The sequence below is a fragment of the Conger conger genome, chromosome 8, assembly GCF_963514075.1.
Source record: "Conger conger chromosome 8, fConCon1.1, whole genome shotgun sequence".
Taxonomy (NCBI): Eukaryota; Metazoa; Chordata; class Actinopteri; order Anguilliformes; family Congridae; genus Conger; species Conger conger.
The window spans coordinates 7,957,901-7,970,850 of NC_083767.1; the positions used below are offsets into that span (position 1 = coordinate 7,957,901).

The following is a 12,950-nucleotide window of genomic DNA, read 5'->3' on the forward strand; positions in this document are numbered from 1 at the left end:
CCTGCAACTCTCCAGGACCAGGAGTGAGGACCCCAGCACACCCTGCGGCTCTCCAGGACCAGGAGTGAGGACCCCAGCACACCCTGCGGCTCTCCAGGACCAGGAGTGAGGACCCCAGCACACCCTGCGGCTCTCCAGGACCAGGAGTGAGGACCCCAGCACACCCTGAGACTCTCCAGGACCAGGAGTGAGGCTCACTCGTTGGGCCAATCAATTGCTCAGTTAATTACCTGGGAGGAGAGAAAACCAGGGCCAAATTTGGATTGAAGGGCCAGATTTGAGGATCCCTGTGATAAACAGGTGAAATCAGAGTAAATTAGAAACGTACTAGTTCAGGGGTCGGCAACCCTGGTCCTGGAGAGCTGCAGGGTGTGCTAGCTTTTGTTGTTGCTCAGCACTTAATTGATCAATTAAAGCAGTTGATTACTCAGTTAACTGGCCTCACCTGGTTGCTTGGTATGAATCAGTTGCAGAAACAAAACAAAAACCAGCACACCCTGCGGCTCTCCAGGACCAGGGTTGCTGACCCCTGTACTAGTTATTTGTAAATTACTACTACTACCACTACTGCGAATAATAATAATAATAATAATAATAATAATAATAATAATAATAATAATGTTAGGCTGATTGGAGAGTCTAAATTGCCCATAGGTATGAGTGTGTGAGTGAATGGTGTGTGTGCCCTGCGATGGACTGGCGACCTGTCCAGGGTGTATTCCTGCCTTTCACCCAATGTATGCTGGGATAGGCTCCAGCCCCCCTGCGACCCTGTTCAGGATAAGCGGGTTCAGATAATGGATGGATAATAATAATAATAATAATAATAATAATAATAATAATAATAATAGCTACATACGTGAGACGGGGTATATTAACGTTTTTGAGATGGATGGATAAGTATAGATATAATATAAATACATACATGTGTATAATATAAATTAATGTATGGCGTGCAATGTACATAGACTGGAGAGAACGTCTTCTTTAGGACCCAGAGGAGGCCCTGGCGCTCCGCAGTAGTGACAGAGCGGCGCGGGATTGCGCAGAGCACGTTACTGGTAGGTGACATGGTTGTACGGGAAGAGAGAAGCGATCTGGGGATTTCTTTGCTACTAACAATATAGCTGTTCGTCATGTCCTCGGCCAGCATAGGCTCCATGTGAAAGTATACGAAATACGACAATGAGAATTTGCATCTCATCCACTTTTATATGCTAGCTACAGTGTGCACGTGCCGACCTTGCCAACTTAAGTAAACGTGCGCAGAACTATCACAGCAAACCGAAGCTGCGATTACGTGCACATTTTTAGTAACATTATGTATCGATTTGATTGTAAAGCAATCAAGTTTACAAGCTATGCCTTATACATTCGGTACTGCATTCATTAGTTAACTGGCATTACGCGTTGATTTGTAATGCTATTGGTCACAGAATCTTGCTAGCGATTGGCTAATGTGGCTAAGTTACCAGTGTAGGCCAAACTATATACCCAAAGTATATTGGGTAGCATTAGCTTGCTAGCTTCTCAGGTAATGTATCTGCCTATTCGGGGCAGTTGCATGCTAGTTTTAGCTAGGTATTGTCAGCGTCGTTACGTAGTTACCTTTAAAAACATAAAGCATATGTTCATATTTCTGCCGTCATAAAGGACCCCACTAGCACACTAATTTGCATGTAGCTAATGTACACTAAAAGAATCGGTTAAGACAAATAATTCAGGTATGTTTAACTGTCACCGTTCCTTTGATTTCGCTATGGTAACCACCAATAAGACCAATAGTATGGTAATTTATGAAGACGAATTAATTCGCTTCCCGTTAAAGTCAATTACGTCTCCTGAGCGCAGGTGTATTGTTTGTATGACTAGCCACAAGCATTAATGTATTTTATGTACTGCAGATTCACTTTATATTACATTTTATTTAGCAGACGCTTTTATCCAAAGCGGCGTACAAATACGTGAATATCTAGCTCATTAGAACAGACCGAGTAGGTCGGATAAACTACAATTGATACCATTGTGCCATCAGCCATAAACATCATCACTTCGAGTACACATGGCAAATAGGCCAAGTAGGGAATTATATACAATATAAATACAACTGCACAGCGCAAATAAATACTTTTGTCACAGAAATGTGCACTGTTTTACTGCTTCCTTACTTAGGGATCAAACTACATCTTATTGAATTCACCGTTCACTGAGGTTGGTTGTTACACAAAACGGCACGAAAGCAATTTGATAATCCATACTTCTGATGCGGATTGTTGGTTGTGTAACATTCGCTCCGTTATCAGTAGATACATTTGATCGAAATATGTGCTGCTTGAATTGTTTTGAAATGATGCAGTACTAGAAATGGGTCTAATATTGAAAGTAACCGAGACTACATTTGATATGGTACATTCTTCATGGTTTGTGTGGGTTCTTAACACTTTTCCCAGATATATTATAAATATGTGCTAGTGGTTTTAACGCAATTATATAATATGCAGCGGGCACAATGTTATAGGAAGTTACAGTGCTGAACAACTTTTAGACCAAGAGAGTCTTGCATTCATTCGCGATATTGTACGCCTATTATTTTTGACGTTTATTTAAATTGATGTTTTGCATGAATGCATTTTATCTCTTATTCTTATTCTTATTCTTATTCTTATGGTTATGAAATATATTCCTGGAGGCTATTTCCATCGATGGCCCATTATATATATATATATATATATATATATTTTTTTTTTGCAAAGGGAGAATCTAAGCCAACTGGATGCACTAATGTTTATAACTGAACACTGTTCGTGGTTTTTTGCGTACGCCTATACAGTACAGGGTAGGACTCCCTTTTACTTTCAGAACAGCATGAATCCTTCATAGTATTGATTCATTAATGCACTTGGGAATTTTGTTCTATGCTGATTCAATAGCATAATTTTTCATGCTGTGAACCTTCCAATGCACCTCGTCCCGAAACTGCTCTGTTGGATTGCGTTCTGGGCACTGTCCAAGCAATTGCAGTAAACTGAAGTCTCTGGCATGTTTGTGGAACCAGCTCGAAATGATGTGTGCTTTGTGACATGCCACATTATCCCATTATCCTGCTGGAAGTGTCCGTTTGGAAAGGGATAGATTGCAGCCATAAAGGGATGCGTGCGGTCAGCGAGGGGCCTATTGTGTGCCAAGAAATGATTCCCTGTGCTATCGCACTGCCGGCAGAGGCCTGTTCCGTTCACACGAGGCAGGATGGATTCATGGAGTCGTGCTGTTTAGGCCATATTCTGACCCTATCATCGGCATTTTAACAGCAGAGCGTGCGATTTCTCAGACTAGGCAACGTTTTTTTTTCCCCCATCTTCCGTTATTTGACCATTCGTGGCCTTTCTGTTAGCTTGAACGAGTCTGCTCATTCTCCCCTCTCATTAACAAGGTGTTTTCACACCCACGGAGCTGCCACTTTTTGCTTATCGCACCATTCCCTGTAAACTCTAGAGACTGTTGTACATGAAAATCCTAGGAGGGGAGCTGTTTCTGAGATGCTGGCGCCACCATGTCAGTCACCGTCAATCATGCCGTGGTCTAAGTCGCATACATCATGTCTCTTTCTCGTTCTAATGTTTGGTCAAACAACAGCTGAACCTCTTCGCTATGTCTGCGTGCTTTATTGATTTTCCGCCACTTGATTCACTGTTTGGAGAGGTAGGGTAACGGGTGCCTAATAAAGTGGCCACTTAGTGAATATAAATAATAATAAAACAGATTATGAGACAGGTGAAGGATGTGTAGTTTCCATCCTCCTTGTGCTTTGTCCATCTAAGAAAGAAACGATGCTGCTTTTTAAAGCCTTATTTTGACTAAAATACCTGCTGAAAACAAACATATTTGCGAGCGTTCACTTCCCGATGTGAGTATCTCTTCATGTTTTAAGCAGTTGGAAGTGTTTTTGAACCATTTCTGTCTTGGTCTGTTGGCCGGTATCCTTGGTGATGGTACGTTTGTCAATAACTGAAACGCATGAGAAAAATGCGTCGGGTCGCGAAAGTAGCCTGTTGCAAATGCTTTCTTCTCTGCATCTTGAAAATAGAATTTTAATGTAGAAGGAATGATTCTGATATTATTTTGGCATTAAATTCGTCTTTGTCCAGTTGAATAACAGTTGCATTCTGTTTGCATTTGAACCGCACATATGGGAATTCAAGTGGATTTCAGAATTGTGCAGGAAAGATTACCTTACAAAACCAGGCCAAAATAACATGAAGCACATTAGTCTTGATTTAGTATTGGCCTATTGGACAAGAAACATGCTAAACTGATTTTAAACCCCTAAGACATTGAAGTCTTGAATAACAAATAGTCTTTTAATAATCCTTCAGCAAGTAATCTGGTAACAGAGAATCAAATTCATGCATCAATGACAATCTGTCTGTAGCCAAAAGCCACTGGTGAGCAGTAGATTAATTGAAGTGGTGTAATTTAAATCTATTTTGTCCCCAAAATGAGGCCTTTGCAAACACTGCATGCCTCTTAAGTATGAGAAGAACAGTATTCTTCAGATTTTTTTTTCTTTCCCTCATAACATCCATAAGTGTGTGATTATGAGCTGGTTGGGTAATTAGAGACATGTGCTTCTGGGCCACATGCGGCCTAAAGCAGGTTCTCAGTGAACAGCAGCACACCGTGATGTAATGGCATTATGCCATCGCATGGAATTTCTACACTATGTGAGATTGTTGTATATAAACCTGGAATTTCAAGAGCGTTAAGACCTTTATTTTGTGTGATTTCCTCTGGTTTCGCTTTGTTTCAATCAAGCTTGCCCCCAAGTACCTTTTCTATGTTGTTCTGTGTAGAGCTCAATTTCCTCCCTGGAATACAGTGATGCAGTAAAGTTCACTTGAAATGACCCCCCCCCCCCCCCCACCCCACTGTCACTTCACTGAGTGAATGAACAGGCAAAATTTGAGTCGAAAGGGAACGAAAGCCCTTAAAACTGTCATGTGAGTTTTTGAAACCCAATTCTCATCCTGTAATGTATTACTTTTACTCCGGTGAACAGCCAGTCATACTTTCTGGCATAACCCCGTTGCGGGAGCGTCCTTTGTCAGTTTGGGAGAGAGCAGACAGGCGCTCGTGTAATACAAAGCCTGTTCTGTCAGCGACGAGTCTTTCCGCTCCGCTGAACTGCGCAGCCGTTGGGCTGGACGACCGCTTCGCGCGCATCTGGTGACGACGGGCTGCGGTGCCTCTTGTTTCCGACGCCTCGTTTCCCTCCAGGACGAAATGGGGCCTGCCGCTGCGGGACACCCACCCCTCCGAAGAGCAGGGTTTTCAGAGTGTTCCTCTCGGAATTCTACGTCAGCGTTCTAGAACTCCATTGCTTTCAGTGTTCAGTTACCGGCCACGTCGTTTCTGACGAGCGTTCAGTTAAAGAACATTCTATAGCCACGGGTGATCTTATACCTTAAAGGCTTAACCGAACCAATGACTAACACTTTAACCCACATCCCCCCCCCCCCCCCCCAAAGAAATTAAATAAATTCAAAAACATTAAAACATTAAACATAAAACATTTTAAAAAATGGCACTCCCCACCTACAGAATGTGCCAGAAAGGAGGTAGCTTGTGGCTTGTGTTCAGATGTCCCATCCCACACACAGCGATGTGAGTCAGTCCCGTCGCCCCTGGCCGCAGCAGCTGCCAGAGACGCTCCCACTTTGGGCTTTCTGCCCCATTAGACACATTGCAGCTGGAGGCTGCCTGCTGATTGGTTCTCCAGGTCCGAGGGGGCTTCGCAAGGTCAGATTTGAGCCGCTGTTTTGTGGGTGGTCAGGGCAGGTCTGATACAGCCTCTCTCGCTCACATACTGACCGTTGAGGTGACACTTGCTCTGTCGGATCAGAAAGCCAGCGCTAATCCCATACCCGCCACCTGGGTGACACCCCCGCCGTCAGAAAATAAAATAAAGTCGGTCGAATGTCGCTTTAGCGCTTCTTCGTCCTTCAATGTCGTTAGTGCCGGGTGGAAATTCGGTTGTTTGTGGTCTACGCTGCAAATGTGCGACAGAGAAAGGGATTGCAGTGTGTCACAAACACAAAGACAAAAACCCCGACCTGGCGCGATGGCATTTGTCACTTTAAGGATGCTTACTCGAGAAAATAAGTGATCGAACGTCCGCGGCTTCCTATTTCTCATCAGATTTATTTATTTATTTCTTCCTCCTTTTCAGTTGGCCTGAGATCATAATTCATAAGTGGGAGTGGTGAGTTGAAGTTGATGTATTGGGCGAGCGAGCTCCGATTTAGAGTGGCGCTGACTCTCTCTCCCCCTCTTCCTTAAGTAGGCTTATTTCATAATCTATCTCAGCAGGCTGTGATTTACGCTGCCTGGTGGAGTGTTTGCCCTTCCGTTCCACCGGGGATATGCTAGCTGCAGTCAGGCAAAGCCTTCGTTTGTTCAGGTCAGAATTTCATTCTCCTTTTTTTCCATTTTCTCTTCTGTTTGTTTTTTTTATTTCTGTTATTCAGAAGTAGCCTTTATACTTGGATGAATTTCTTGCTTTCGTGCACTGGCTCTTGAATATTGTAACATCAGGACCCAAATTAAAGATGTAGTACCTTTCAGGGATCCTTCAAATTGACATACTGGAATAGTCTAGTGGACTACAGTCTCATTCCAGGACCCACCCATTTTGGGTACTGACCCATAGTTCACGAAACACCGCTTTAGTGTGTGACATCACCATGAGATGCAGTAATATTAGTGGGATGGAGAAACAACTAGTGGGGGGTTCACTTGGTCACATGGGTAACTGAAGCAGTAGCCCGGAGCACACACACTCACTCTGAAAGTGTAACCGTATTGCTGGCTTCTGTAACCAAAATAAATAAAATATGTCAACCTTCTCTGCTACTTTGAAACCGATGATATTTACGCTCCGGCCTCTTCACAGAAAAACCTAAGAGCCCATTGGTTTACTCTGGTGAACGGTGAGCTAACACTTAAAGCCGATGGTCAAAAGTCCGTCGTAAACGCGCAGGTTTTGAGAGGCTCGTGGTGTATGTAGTCTCAGCACTCTGGTGATATCTTTAGTGCCGGCCGATCGACCCGGGCAACATAAGAGAGCCGCGCTAAATGTGCTAATGAATAAACATGAGCCTATTAAACTAAAGGAACCCTGTTAAGCACCGTGAACTGAAGTCAAAGTATGTTACTGTCACAGGTGCCGGAACAACAATGCCAACTGAACGGGGTGCTGTTTTCTTTTACTGTGGCAGCCCGATAGCCTACTGTACAATATGAAATAGGAGAACACCTGAAATGTCAGTCTTTTTTTAGAGCACTGCGTAAGCTCTCATTAGACTTTCTGTGGAGCAGTGCCTACAAATCTCCACTCAACTGCAAATGCCCATCATGGTAATTTCAGTAGGGTGCTATCTAAGCCAAAAGAGGTTTGATTTGCGGCAACAATGACTGGGTAAAGAATTCCAGTTTTCATTTTTTAGCCTTCAATCAATCAATCAATTGTTATTTGTATAGCGCTTTCAGCAAAGGGGCTTTGTCACATAGCGGTTTTACAGAGAACCGGCCCCCAAGTTAGCAGGGCCTGAACCCATCTGCCGCTGGTTGACGCCGGTTTGTAAATGTGGAAAATGGTTGTACACATAAACAGGTGAATTATGGTACATAAATGTCCTGAGGAGACCTTCGTCTTTTTTGTGCGGGAGTTTTGCCTTTTACTCTTTCAAACTTGGTGAAAACTTGAGCCGGGCTGCAGCGCATAGTTTGAAAGCACACCTAAGTGCAGCAGTCACCCCGTGTCCTTCCGCCTCGAGGGAAAGGAAAACTGCCGTGGGAAAACCCGTAGCGCAGCAGGCTATTTCTGCACCTTGCCTTTCCGAGGAAGCAGGACGGCGGGGAGGCTAAAAACAAAGTACGATAGATGGAATAAAAAAAGGCACGAATGGGGAAATATGGAATATGACTTCAAATCTGAGCAGCAAGGTTCTTTCTGAGGGAAAAAGGTGCTTATTGTAAGTTTGGTTTTTTAGTTCTTTCTTTTGCTGCACAAAAATAAAAAGTAATCAACAAGAAGACCTAATAAACATGCCCTTACTTTGCACAGCTTCGATGCTTTGTTGAATTCGAGGTATAAACTTTTTCTGATTTGTGTTTTTTTATGTTAATTTATGATGGGTTTAATGCAACCTTCCCACGATGCAGCGGTGCGCGTGGGGGTGCGGTGTACCCCGCGTGACCCCCGGCTGTGTAATGCGCCGTCGCTGAGCTGAACGCGCGGTTCCATGCGGCGAATTCGAGAAACGCCAGCGAAGATTTACCGCCATCTCAGCAACGCTATCAGCATGCACACACGCTCACATTTCATAAGCAAACCGTATGCAAATATTAGCATAAATTTACAGTGCAGTTCGGCGCTGAATACCAAAACTGAGGAAATATTGGCACAGTTACAAATCTGCGAGGGGGGGGGGGGGGGGGGGGGGGCGGGGGTGAGATTAATAAACCCTGGTCACCATGGTGATGCACCGCATATAAACCATGTGGCACACTGCGTGATTATTGGCCAAAATGTTGTGCTTTTAATCGGTAACTTTGGCCTGACCCATTGTGAAGGTCAGTAGCCAACAGGATAATGATTCTAGGTTTATAGGATAATGTATTCTAAATTAATTTGATTTGAAAGGGGTTTTTTTTAAAAGCCTTCATATTTTGACATTCTCCCAAATATATGTATTCTAGTCTAGTCTATATCAGATCTGGCCATGGAGCACCTACAGTTCCTTCAAGGACCCCCGTGGGTCTGCTGAACCCCTGTTGAAAACCCAGGATTTACATGATCAGACTGAATTTCGCGATCAGCTCAAGACTGATAGACAAGGACTAACAGCTGTTCCTCTTCGCATATATGGAGCGTTTCACTGCGGTCTAATCTGCAGGCGGGCCATTGGGGTAAATGGCTAATGAGGAAAATGAGGCAGGGTAATTGGTGGAAACGGAAGCCTGCATAGACCCTAGTCCTCTAGGGGCAGAGTCTCCAAGCCGTGCTTTTGCCTTACCCTACAGACACTAATAATTGCCACAGGGGCTTCTCGAACCCACTGGTGAGCATTAAACATGAGAACGCAGACCATAATCCAGTGACCGTGTAACCGGTATTCGACCGTAGTCCTGGGGGGCCGTAGGGCAGAGGGCCTGCTAGTTCTCGGTGCGTTTTTAATGCTTAAGTACTGAATTAAGAGACGTTTTTGGCTGAAGAGTTGACGCCGCTTGACTCCCTGCTCAAGCTTGGCTGCGGACTGAAAGGACTCCTGCAGTAGCCTGCAGATGCTCAGCATCTGATTGGCGAGGTCGGGCACCCCTGACAGGGCCGGCTCGAGACGTGAGCCATGCAAACCCGCAGAAGAGCCAACACACACCTGTACTTACTTCATGAGAGACACTCTTCTTCTGTGGTTTAAGCAGAACTGTCAGCATTGGGCCTGTTATGGTCCTTGTCTGGAGCTTGAGGAATATCCATACACCGTTTATATTGATTTTGCCGTTTTATTATCAGATTTGCAGCGGTTTATTCATATTTTTTTATGTGGTTTTCCAGCATCCTTTTTCCTTTACAATTTAATTGTGATTTTATGTTTTAAGTCCTTGAAGCATGTGATCAAATTACTATCACCAGTTTTATTATTTAAAAAAAGCATTGTCCCAGGGACAAAAGAATAATTATCCTACGCTAAAGCCTGAGGACATGCTATCACACCTGGCAAAGAAACAGGTTTAAAAAAAGTGTGTCTGCTTTTAAGAACCAAGTCTTTGGGCTGTTGTCCTCTACCCAGATCCCAAAGAGCCACCAGGTGTTTTCTTGCATCCTTGTAATTCAGTACTTAGTTGATGGCTTAATGAAAGCAGTACATTATGGGGTTTATGAGGCCGTATCTCAGGACCAGGGCTGGGGACCGATGCCTTGGAGCAGGGGAGTCCAGTCTTATCCAGAAACAGCCGGTTTGGGTCCAGGTATTGCTTTAGCCTGGCACTATCCCAGCTTATTCTGCTCATCCAGATTTTAACATGGTACTTTCATTCTGTGAGGCAACAGAGATTTTAACACGTTGCCTTCATTCTGTGAGGCAACAGAGATTTTAACACGGTACTTTCTTTCTGTGAGGCAACAGAGATTTTAACATGGTGCCTTCTTTCTGTGAGGCAGCACAGGAACACATTCATTTCACCTCTCTGTTTTGTGGGGACCTTTTCGGTGCCCTTGATTGTACCCATTAGAGGCAGGTGCTCCTGTTATTCCAGGTGTTGTAGCAGGCCTGCTGTCCCCAAATTATAGGGAAATGAGCATTGCAGAGGAAGCCATCGATTGCTCTCCGGGATAGCAATGAGCGCTAATAACCCCCCGCGGTGTGGATTAATTCGGTGCTCAGTGGATTCATTTGGTGCTCAGAGGAGTAATTTGGTGCTCAGTTGATTAATTTGGTGCTCGTTGGACAAGATTATGACGCTTTCATTATCTCCCCAATTTGTGCCCATGTTAGCTGACGATTGCCCCGTCACCCGGCAGCCCAGGAGAGATCTAGCTATTGTCTCAAACCCCCGCGACCGTGACTTCCAGATGAGTGCAATTAGGACACTATTGTACGTGGAGATCCTACAGCCCCTGCGTAATACCCCTCCCATCCACGCGTGGCGGCTTTTTGGCAGGATCGGAACTGCCAGAATCGAACTGCATGGAACTGATGCCTGCATCAAGGTCTGTTACTTTAGCCTTGCAGCACCATGCCACTGAAGAGGCGGCTTGTTGGAAAAATGGGAAAATGGAAAGGATTGTGTGGAAAACACACACTCACGCGCGCACACACACACTCTCACACACACACACACACACACACACACACACACATACACACACACACACACACACACACACACACACACACATACACTCTCACACACACACACACACACACACACACTCACGCGCGCACACACACACACACACACACACAAACACACATACACACACACACACACACACACACACACACACTCTCACACACACACACACACACACACTCACGCGCGCACATACACACACACACACACACACACACAGTTTCAGCTCTTAATGAGACAGGCTCTTTGATGCGCTGTTTCGCGTGCAGGAGTGACCATGTGGTCTCCTGCTCGGCAGACTCCCGTCACGCAGGGAGACAGAGAGGTGCTACGCATCCATCTGTGGGGGATTCGTCTTTAATTAACCGGCCTTCAGAAGAAATCAATCTCCACTCCCCGCCCCCCCTCTCGCTGTAGTTATGATGTGTGTGTGTGTTTTTTCTGATCAATACAGTAGCCTGTTTCCATAGTGCGCTGTGTTGGCGTTCTGAGTGCCCCTTTCATGTCAAATGTCTCGGTATGAACAGGCCGAGAGCCACGCAGTATTGCCTATTAACATTCATTGTGTACCCCACGCTTATTACGCGTTGTTGACCTTTAAAATCCTGAAAGCTTTGGAACATTACATTTCTGATTTCGTTTGATCGCTTATACATCAAGGCAGACCGGAATATCACTGATTAAATGTCTGTTGGGTTCGGATGTATGTGATGTGATATGTATGTGTGTGTGTGTGTGCATGCATGTGTTTGTGTACGTGTGTTTGTATGTGATATGTGTGTGCGTGTGTTTGTATGTGATATGTGTGTGCGTGTGTTTGTATGTGATATGTGTGTGCGTGTGTTTGTATGTGATATGTGTGTGCGTGTGTTTGTATGTGATATGTGTGTGCGTGTGTTTGTATGTGATATGTGTGTGCGTGTGTTTGTATGTGATATGTGTGTGCGTGTGTTTCCGCGAGTGTGATACGTGTGTGTATGCGTCTGTGTGTGATGTGATATGTGTGTGTGTGTGTGTGTGTGTATGCCTCTCTAGATCCTCCCACCCCCTTCAGTAGACCATGTTGTTCCGGACCAGTGTTTGTGTACGTGTTATGAGCGTTCCACTCCTTGTTTTTGGAAAGAGGCGTTTAAATGCATTCTCTGCTCCGGCCTGTATCCTAAAGTGGCTAACAGGGGGCGTCCTGCTATTCTCTGACCCCTTGCAAACAGACCCCTCCGGTCCAGGCCGTACCCAGCTCCATCTGTCCTCCGCTGCCACTCCGCCACGACCAGATGCTGCTCCGCTCCTTCACAAATCCCCACCAACGCTGAGATATTTACACACACACACACACGCACACACACTGCGCTCATGCCGAGCACGCACACACACACACACACACACCGCACACGCCGCACGCACACACACACACACACACACACGCAAACACACACACACACACACACTGCGCACACACACCCACACCCACACCCACTGCGCACACGCCGCGCACACACACCACGCACACACACACACACACACACACACACACACACCGCACACGCCATGCGCATACACACACACACACACACACACGCACACCCACACCCACTGCGCACACGCCGCGCACACACACACACACCGCACACGCCGTGCGCACACACACCCGCACACACACACACCACGCACACGTTTCTTATTCCTGTGCACAAACGTTTGGTTTTTATTTCTTTTGTGTACATCTTTTTTCATCAGAACCACAAGCAGGATGAACCCAGAATAAACCTGTTGTGACCCCTCTCTCTTTCTCTCTCTCTTTCTCAGTGTCAATTTCAGTTGGCTTTATTGGCATGAATAGACAATCTACCACTGTTGCCAAAGTACATACAGTATATCCACAATAAACAAAGTACTATATGCAATAAACAACACATTTAACAAAAAAAAAGATACAAATACATGAATATTATGAATATCGCTCCCTCTCTGTTACCTTGTCTTGCTTATCTTGGTCTTGCTTTGGTTCGTCTTTGTCTCTTTTTGGGAGACGGGAAGGT

General features: G+C 45.1%; 1 protein-coding gene across 1 annotated transcript in view; it reads left to right on the plus strand.

Annotated features, from left to right (window-relative positions):
- The first annotated feature begins 983 nt into the window (after window positions 1-983).
- Window positions 984-12,950, plus strand: part of immp2l (inner mitochondrial membrane peptidase subunit 2) — a 213,876-nt gene continuing 201,909 nt past the window's right edge. The window contains exon 1 of the mRNA XM_061252672.1: window positions 984-1,061. The gene's annotated coding sequence lies outside the window, so the exon portion shown is untranslated. The remainder of the gene's footprint in view (window positions 1,062-12,950) is intronic.